The sequence below is a fragment of the Giraffa tippelskirchi genome, chromosome 5, assembly GCF_054371585.1.
Source record: "Giraffa tippelskirchi isolate mGirTip1 chromosome 5, T2T-mGirTip1v1.2.pri, whole genome shotgun sequence".
Classification (NCBI taxonomy): Eukaryota; Metazoa; Chordata; class Mammalia; order Artiodactyla; family Giraffidae; genus Giraffa; species Giraffa tippelskirchi.
In genome coordinates, this window is record NC_137279.1 from 166,442,026 (window position 1) to 166,451,861 (window position 9,836).

A 9,836-nucleotide genomic window follows, 5' to 3' on the forward strand; every position below is an offset into this window, starting at 1 on the left:
CCACCTGTGGTGCCTGTGGGAACTTGCTCGGCACGCATCCAGGGGTCACCCAGGGATGCAGTGGTGAACATCTCTAGCCAGTAAGGCCAGGAGCCAATGGATATGGTCCTCTCCCTTTACCCCCTTGCAGACTGTTCTGAGACTCATGCTCCAGTCCTCAGAAAGTCCATGTGGATGGGAGCATACAATAGGATAACCTTTGGCTTAGATTTCTCTTCCCAGTTTCTCTCTCCTGCTCCCTGGAATCCCTTCCCAAATATATTTCTTGCACAAAAGCCCTGCTCAGGCTCTAAGTTCAGGGGAGCACAGATGATGACAAAACCTCATCTTGGGGGTTGGATGACTGATTATTTTGTTTGAGACAGGTCAAGGTTCAGATTCCAAAGAAAGCATTTAATTGTTCAGGTTTAGATCATGGTCCACCCTTTGGGCACAATGATGGTAAGCCCCCAGGACTCTATCCTGTGGTGGGGGATAGTTTCCCATAGCCAATCAAGAGAGTTATCAGGGACTTCCCTGGTGGTTCAGTGGCTAAGTGCTCTCAATGCAGGTTCAACCTCTGATCAGGGAACTAGATCCTGCATGCCGCCAGCAAGAGCCCGCATGCTGCAACAAAAGATCTCACATGCCTCAGTGAAGATTCTGAGTGTTGCAGCTAAGACCCAGCACAGCCAAATAATTTTTATTTTTTAAGATGGTTATCGGAAGAAAGATGAGAGATGACCTTTAATAAGCTTCCTTACATTACAAGTACCTTGAGGCACCATGTACATACCATGTCTAGACCAAGCTCTTAACAAAGCTTGGAAACACCCACACAAACCTTCTTCTGGCATTGCCTTCTCAGGACATGGCACCACCATTCTCCCAGATGCCCAAGCCTGAGTCCTGGGAGGCTACCTCATCCCCTTTCTTCTCCACCACAGCCAGATCATCACCCAGCCTGGCACCCACCTCTGACTCCTTAAAGAGTCCTGACTTTCTCCCACTCTCTCTCTCACTGCCATTGCCCAAAGTCTTCCAAATGATCTCCCTACCCTAAAACACACACACGCTCTCTCTGTCTCTCCTGCAAACTGTTCTTACCTATTAGAGTGATTTTCCTAAGATACAGATTTGAACACATCACTTCACTGCTGAAAAGCCTTGGCTGTCTCCCCATTGCCCTCAGGAAGAACTCTTGGAAACCTCAGTGGCATAATCTTGTCAAGACCAGGCCCTGATAGCCTCTCTGTCATCAGCCCTTGGCATTCCTCCTTCCTATACAACTTCCCCTGCTGCCACACTGAACTACAAGCCAGTCTCTCTCACCCTGGTGCCTAGAATGCTCTTCTGCAATAGTTACCATTCTCTCAGTGTCAAGTAACAGAACACTTTGTCTCAAACTGGCTCACACAATCAGGAAATCCCTTCTTTCACTTGGCATGGAGGTATGTTGGGTCCTAGGCGCTATACAATTAGCAGCTCAAAAACATGGAGTCAGCTCTTTTTGGTCTCTTTTCTCTACCACCCTTGGGATCATATTCATTCTAACATAGAATCCTCTCCAGGTTGGAAGAAGATGGTAGTAGACTCACACTTCACTCCTAGACATGACACATCCACCAGAAGAAAAAGAGACCATGCTGAGGACTTCCCTGGTGGTTCAGCGATGAAGAATTTGCCTGCCAGTGCAGGGGATACAGGTTTGATCCCTGATGTGGGAAGACTCCACATGCCTTGGAACAACTAAGCCCATGCACCACAACTACTGAGCCCACGTGCCTAGAGCCCGTGCTCCACAACAAGAGAAGCCATTTCGATGAGAAGCCCGAGCATCACAACAAACAGTAGCCCCCACTCGCTGCAACTAGAGAAAGCCCGTCCAGAGCAACGAAGACAGTGCAACCAGTAAATAAATAAAAAGAGAGACCATGCCAAGTGTCTCTTTATAAAGCACTTGGTAACTCTTCTTAGAAGCCCCCTAGCAGACCTTCCCTCACCTCACATTGGCCAGGGTCGCATACATGCCCATTTCTAAATCAGTCACCAACAATAGAAAAGAGGTTATAATTGGCAGAAGGGATGTGGGGGTGGGGGTCAATCTCCATGACTACTACACCTCCCCTCTTAATTTGTCTGGCCAATGTATTTCAAAACTCAACTGAAGTGTCATCTCCTCTGGAACGTCACCAAATAGAAACCTCCTTCCTCTTATGTGTCTGTCACTACACCTCTGCTATCCTTACCCTCAGACTCTAAGTTCTTTCATAGCAAGAAGCTAGTTCTTATTTACTCCGTACACCCGATGCTTAGCTCAGGGCTGACATAGAAAAAAATCGTTTGTTGAATATTTCTGTAATTTAGAAAAACTTCATTCTTTTTTTTTTGGCCATGCTACCCAGCTTGTGGGATCTTAGCTCCCTGACCAGGGATTGAACCTGGGCTCACAGCAGTGAAAGAGCCAAGTCCTAAACACCGGACTACCAGGGAACTGCCCCAAAATCTGTTATTTAAATCAAAAAGTATTTTACTATATATTCACTCTACAACCAAATGTTCCCATTTTGCAACATATTCCATCATATTATATCATCTTTTATGACAGTTAAATGGTATTTCACAGTGTTGACACCCTGTACCACAAATTATTTAATCAACCCCTGTGAGTCTTTGGTCATTTAGATTGTTTCCAGTTTTTCTGTATTAGAAACAATGTTGCAATAAACTTCCTTTCTCATAGATGCCCAACACTTGTATTAGTTACCTATGATAAATTCCTACAAGTGGTGTGTGGTGTTTAAAAAAAACAGAGGGCTTCAAATTCTTTTATATTCGTCCCATCAAGTTCTCCCATGTGAAATCTGGAAGAAACTGTGAAACTTTGACCACTGGAGTACAGCAAAATGCTGATATGTGACTTCTGAGGCCAGATCATAAAGATTCCTGCAGCTTCTACCTTGCATTTTTGGAAAGCACCCTCTCAAGACTCTCCCATTTGAAACACAGCAAAGTCACATGGAGAGGCCACAATAATCCTAGCTGAACCCAACTTTTGAGTCATCCTAGGAAATGGCAACCCACTCCAGTGTCCTTGCCTGGTGAATCCCAGGGACGGAGGAGCCTGGTAGGCTGCCGTCTCTGGGGTCGCACAGAGTCGGACACGACTGAAGTGACTTAGCAGCAGCAGCACCCTAGGCACCAGATGTGTGAGAGAAGAAACCTCTGGAAGATTCCAGCCCCAGCTGTTGGAATCTTGTTAGTTGAGTCCTCAGACACTGTGCAAGAGAAGATGGGCATCCTTACATGTTGAGCGTTCCTGCCAATGGCTTCACATGTTGCCCTGTCCAACATCCATGGAATCCCTGAACATGATAAAACAGCTGTTGTTGCTCCCATTAAGTATGGGGTTGTTGGTTATGCAACAATGTGTGTGTGTGCTCGTTGTGTTTGATTCTTTGCAACCTCAGGAACTGTAGCTCCTCTGTCCATGGACTTTTTTCAGACAAGAATACTGGAGTGGGTTAGCATTTCCTCCTCCAGGGAATCTTCCCCAACCGGGAGTTGAACCTGTTTCCTCTGTCTCCTGCATTGGCAGGTGGTTTCTTTACCACTGAGCCACTTGGGAAGCCCTATGCAACAACAGCACCTGCAAAACTGGGGATTCCTCTTATAAAGAATATATACATTTTAAACCTTTTGAGCCTTTAATAAATATTTAATAAAATTTTACAACTCAATGGAAAAACACTTTTGCTTCCTTTGAGAAACTGCCTCCATGACACAGTGGGGCAGATGTGTGTCTGAACTGATAGCTTGAGCAAGTTTACCAACGTGCTTTTGATTGAGTTCTCTGGAAACTGACTGTCCCTGACTGAGACCCAGTTGTGGCCCAAGGTTTATTGGGAAGCGCTCTTGGAAGATGTGCCTGTAAGGAAGGTGGGAAGGCAGGATTGGTCACAGGTACGAGTTGATCTGCAATGTGGCTGTAATTGAGGTGTTAGCTGATTCTAGAAAAGCCCTGGAGCTGGGATGGTCCTTCAAAGGTGTCCCAAATTGAAACAAGGTAGCTGGGCACAGCAGCTCCACATCAGCTGCCGGTAGGAGTGGGGAGAACACTGGAGGAGGATGCCTGCCGTTATATTCCAAGCAGTTGAGGATGGGTGGATCAGCCTTAAAGAAGAGATGTAGGTGGGGGACCAGAGTGTCCACTACAGTCCACCCCTTGCATGGCCCTGATCCATTTGCTTCTGTGAGGTTTGACCCATCTGGGAATCATCTCTTCAAAATTCCAGCTGGGATTGTTCCCTGGGAAACTTGCAAGGGAAGGGTTAGTAGGGTGAACTACAGCACCAGTTGTGGAAGTTGATCTCAAGACTACAACTGATACTAGTGATCACTGTCCTGCTACCTGATCTGGATTCCCCTCACCTTCTGCTAACATTTTTTCTGGTCTAGGCAACCAGCAACCCAGACCCTCAACCATGAAGGGTCTGAAGCCCACCTTACCACTCAATGCTTGGCTTGTTCATGTACCATGAAAGCAAGGCATGTTGTACACACGACACCCCCGTGGATCACCTGAGCATGACACAGATTCTCCTCTGCTTCTCCTGATGACCAGGGTCAACCACCTCTGCCAGGATGGGAATTCCTCTCCTTGCTGATGACCTGTTAGCTCAAAGAACTCAAAATAATCAGGCAGCAGCCATATTTGAAGTTTACTGGAACTCTTATTACTGTGTCCCTTGATGGAAACATCTGGAACTTCTAGCCCCTCAGCAGTGCTAGGAAGCTCTACGTGAAAGGAAAGGAGGGTGTCACTTTGGGTGAACTAGTTCCTTGCGACCAAAGGCAATTCCCAGGGCGGAATGCTGTTGTGAGGTGTCAGCAGCCCAGCTTCCCTGTAGCTGAGGGCTGGGTGCACTTGTCCTGGAGAGGACATCCCAATGAAGCACCATCAGAGTATCCACCGCAACATCTGAGATTCATTCTTCTTCCCAGAAAACAGGAATTACAATGGCTTGTTGGCGCAAGCATTGGGAAGGAAATGAGATTATATATGTTAAAAATACCAGATGGTACTCAACAAATATAGTTTGTATTCCACAAATGTAGTTTTTATCTCCTTTGCGTCAAGAGCTCCGTAAGTGAGCATGCTTCCCTTTTCGCCTTGGCCAGCGAGGCACTTATAGCTTCACCTGGTGCTCAGACCCGGGAGATGGGTCACTTATTTTCATTCTCTTTCATTTCCCTGGTCCTGCTTTCTTTTAACTCATTAAAGAATCTCACACACAATCCCTTTGTTGCAAGCTTTTGGAACTGGAATCATGTCTGCAAAGTGGCAGAGGATAAGTAAATACCTAGCAGAGAAATTAGCTACTCTGAAGACGGTTCATTTCCCAAGAAGTGACAGTGCCACACCTACAATACCTACCACCCCAGCGCCTTGCTTAAACCTAGCCAAGCACTTCGCTCCTGGGCCTTTGATTTGTTTTAGCACCTACCAGCCAACCAGCACCTAGGCGTGGGAATCCCTTCATTTAGACAGTGACTCACAGCTCTGACAAGTTGGAAAAATAAAAAAAATGGGGGGGGATTAGTGTTATCAGGCACTTCCATCAGCCAGAGACTCTGCTGCTAATCTCTATTTCCACTCTCTTCCCAGAAGGACCCCTCCATGCACCCACAGACGGCTCAGTTAGCAGTCCCACCCTGCTCTCGGAATTGAAGTATGTAGGGAACAGAATGGGGCTTCCCAGGTAGTACTAGCGGTAAAGAATCTGCCTGCCAATGCAGGAGATGTGGGTTCAATCCCTGGGTTGGGAAGATCCCCTGGAGGAGAGCACAGCAACCCACTCTAGTATTCTTGCTTGGAGAATCCCATGGACAGCAGAGCCTGGTGAGATACAGTCCATAGGGTCACAAAGAGTTAGACACGACTGAAGCGAATTAGCACAGCACAGGGAACAGAATGGGGCGTATGTGCCCAAGATGTTCTGACTGAGCTGGGTACTCCCCTCCAGGCTCCCCACTGGGTTTGATCCCAGACCCAAGGCATTTGGGAGACTCGGTCCTGAAGTCAGTAGGCTCCAGGTGTGCCCAGCCTTGTTTTCTGCCCTGACATCCTTTCTCTGTCTCCAGGATAATTCCTGTAAGCCAACACCTCCATCTCTTCCCTCCCGCCCTCCCTCCATAGGAGGCCTCAGAGTGCCTGTGGGGTGCCACACCCACTATTCTTGTTTCCATGTCCCTATATATACAATGAGCCACATTCATGAATAACACATCCTTGGAACTCATGTCAGCAGACACCCTTTTGCTAAAGGACTTCGCCAGTCCTATTGCTCGTGGCTCCTAGCTCTCCACACTCCTCTCTCCCACCAGTTATGGTTCTACACCAAATTTAAGAGCTTGGGGTGTCCTGGATGAGCCCAGGTATTTAGCCTCCCAGAGAAGGGGTCCACAACTCACTTCCTGTTGCAATCACATCCTTGCCTAGTGATAGTGAGCACCTGAGTTTGTTCAGGGAAGGCTTAGTGCTAGGGCTCAGGTTCCTAATTTTGGAAAACTCTGGAGGGGAGAGAAGTTAAATCAGGATGATGCCAAGAAATAGGCTGGAGTTAGGATGCCCAGATTCCAGTCCCCACCCTGCCTCCTGCTAGCTGGATAACCTGGTAAATCACCCTCTTCTCCAAGTCCAGCTTCCTCCCCTGGAAAATGGGTGAAATGATACCCACTTTTAGGATAGCTGTGACAGTCAATAGGCTTACATTTGGAAAACTAGAATCATCTAAGAGTTCCTGATCACAAGGCAGGCCAGGTGCTTGGCCAAGCACTTACAGCTGCTATTTAATCTTCCAAAAACCTAGAGAGTTGGTGTGATGGTCTCTGTTCTACAGATGAGGAAATCCAGGCTTATGGAGGGTCAATGGTACAGAAATATGGGGCAGAACCATGCCTCACCCTTAGGCCTCTCTGACCCCAAAGCTAGAGCTCTTAACCACATGAGACTGGCCTTCAGTGCCAACACAGCACATATTTCATCCATTCTTACTCTATTTTTTCCTGCCATATCTTGTATCCCGAAAGAAGTTTAAATGATATTCACTGGGCGTGTACTATATGTTAAGTACTTTAAGTACTTTATTCTAGATCTCACCCCAAAAGGATGGTATCCTGACCCCCATTCTCCAAATGAGGAAATAGACTCAGAGAGGTCAAGTAGCTTGCCCAGGCCATACAGAAAGTAAGGAGTAGAGCTGAGGTTGAAGCAGGTGTTCTGTGGGACTCCACACAGGGTTCCGAGACCACATCCCAGTCTCTTTTGTAGCAGCTGTCTGCAAGGCTGGTTATCTAGGGGTATACAGCCTCTTTTTCTGAACCTGCCACACATTGCGCCCTCATGCTTCTAAAATGCCTCTTCCTGGGGCAAAACCTTCATCTTCCCCCAGACCCCTAAGAAGAAACTTTCAGGCAAGCCTCTGAAGAGGCTGGTGGTGACTAGGGTCCCACAAGGCAGTGAGGGGCTGCCTTAGAACCCTCCCCTACAGCAGATTACTGGGAGCAGCAGTCTTTTGGCCCTGGGGGGGGGGGCGGGAGATCTACTGTTCAGGAAGGGCACTGGGCAGGGGAAAGCAGTGACTCAGGAGCCAGCTGAAGGCATTAGAAACAAATCGCTGACTTCCCAGTTTTGCTGTGAGCTGCCCCAGTGCCTGGTCCTGTTTATAATGGCAATTGGGGGAGGGGGAATGTGTGTAGGCGGCTGTCTGAGGGTTGAGGCTGAAGGCTTAAAGTTAGACTTCCTAAACCCACATCAACCTAGGAAACATTTACAGGAAAGAATGCCACAGATGGTTTTGTGTGTGTGTGTGTGTGTATGTGTGTGCGAGTGAGAGAGAGAGGGAGAGAGAGGAGGCATCAATTACAAGGAAGAACAGTAAGAGAGGGAGAGAGAGAATAAGAGAGACTGGGCAAAAGAGATAGACAAAGACAGAAAAGAGAGAGAGAAGCATAAGTCAAAAGAAATACAATAGCAGCGGGCTTCCCAGGTGCGCTAGTGGTAACGAACCCTCCTGCCAGTGCAGGAGACATAAGAGACGTGGGTTCGATCCTTGGGTCAGGAAGATCCCTTGGAGGAGGGCATGACAACTCACTCCAGTATTCTTTCCTAGAGAATCGCATGGACAGAGGAGCCTCGTGGGCTACAGTCAGGGCTATAGGGTCGCAAAGAGTCAGACAAGACTCAAGAGACTGGACACACACGCTCAAGGCCAAAAGAAGACAAAGAGAGGGGGCAAAGGTATGAAGCAAAGAAGACAGAGAGAAAAAAAGCTCGACAGACATATAAAGAGAATTCATTTGGCAAATGTTTGCCAAGCATCTACTATGTGCCAGGTACTCTCTTGAGCACCGTGAATTCAACAATGCATGACACAAAACCCCCGGTCCTCATGGGTCTCTCTAGTAAGAGAACAGGGAAACCCAGAGAGACAGGTAAAAACCCTGACAAGCTCACAGAAGGACCAAAAGGGGACTGTATGGAGAGAGACAGAAGAGGTACAGAGACTGGAAGTGCAGAGATGCAGCAAGCTGTGGACTGCAGGACAGGGACAGAGCAGAGGAACCTGAAGGTGGAGGCTGGAGGCCGGGTGGACAGACAGCATTCCAGAACTGGAGAGGGATAGAGCCCGGCGGACAGTGCTGAGAAGCCTTTTTCCCGAGCCTGCTCTGTGCCCCCATCCTCTCCCTGCTCCAGTATGCACGGGGCAAGTCCCTAGCCCTTAGTGACCAGGAAGCTGATCTTAAGTTCCAGCAACATCAGCCTTGGAGACTGCAGGCTGTGCTAGGATCAGGCTCCTAGTCTGACCCTGACCACGTGTGGACTTCAGGTACTGTGCCCCCATTATCTGGATGGATGGGTGAACTGAGGCCAGGCGAATGAGGCAGGAGGGCTCTGGGCTTCCTGGGTTGAGGGCAGCACTTGACAAAGGACAGAGTACTGACCTGGGAGCCAGGACCCCATGTTTGAGTTTGGTTCTGCCCACAGTGCCCACCTCTCCTCCTCACAGAGTGGTGGAGGGTGGGTTGCTACTGTTGTAGAGTCGATGAATCACGTGATAGTAAGTTTTGGAAGAGACCTGTGTTTGAAAGCGGGGACTTTGACAGTTGCTGATGTCTGTTTCCGTGGAAACAGAGCTCAGAATGGGAGAATGAGCCGGTGAGCTCTGCTCTGAGAGTGCCCCAGATAGCTGGGGGAGAGTGTCGCCGCCGTATCCTCCTTCATCTGCGGGCTTTCTAGTCCTTGGCCCCCTAGGGGCCAACCCCATGGGAGGAGTGGCTCCCAGGGACATGGTCTGAGTGCTCACTGGGTACCCTAGCCCAGTGCAATGAATGACTCGGATGAGGAAAGCCTGCAGTCTTCACAGCATTCACCCTCAGGGTGGACGTATTCTGTCGGAGCAGATTCTGTCGGAGCACAGATTTTTCATTCACTCAGCGCACCTGTCAACCAGGTCCTGGGTGGCACAGAGGTGAACAGGACACAGTCCCTGGCTTCCTTTGAGGTCCACAGGTGCCTATTATGTTGGGCCCCAAGTTCCCAGGTACTCACAAAGTCAGAGCAGAAGGTGCCAAAGCTCACCGGTGCCCCTCTTGCATCACGTCATCCCCAGAACCCCCTGAGCCAACCGTGGACTCTCACCTGTTAGCTGTCCCAAGTGTCATGATGCTGTCTTGCCTGGAATCCCGTTGCCTCTGCTGGGTTGCCTAGCAAACTCCTGCTCAACCTTCAAAGCCCCAGCTCCAAGCTTATCTCCTTGGCAAAGGTCCCCACCCCCATCCCCTGTAGATAGTGA

At 48.7% G+C, this 9,836-nt stretch overlaps 1 long non-coding RNA gene across 1 annotated transcript; it reads right to left on the bottom strand.

Moving 5' to 3' along the window:
• Positions 1–3,667: 3,667 nt before the first annotated feature.
• On the bottom strand, positions 3,668–9,149 carry LOC145507138 (uncharacterized). The gene is made up of 2 exons (XR_014054607.1): positions 4,561–9,149; positions 3,668–3,907 (listed from the first exon to the last, which is right to left on the bottom strand). It is a non-coding gene; the product is annotated as an uncharacterized LOC145507138 (long non-coding RNA).
• Positions 9,150–9,836: the final 687 nt, after the last annotated feature.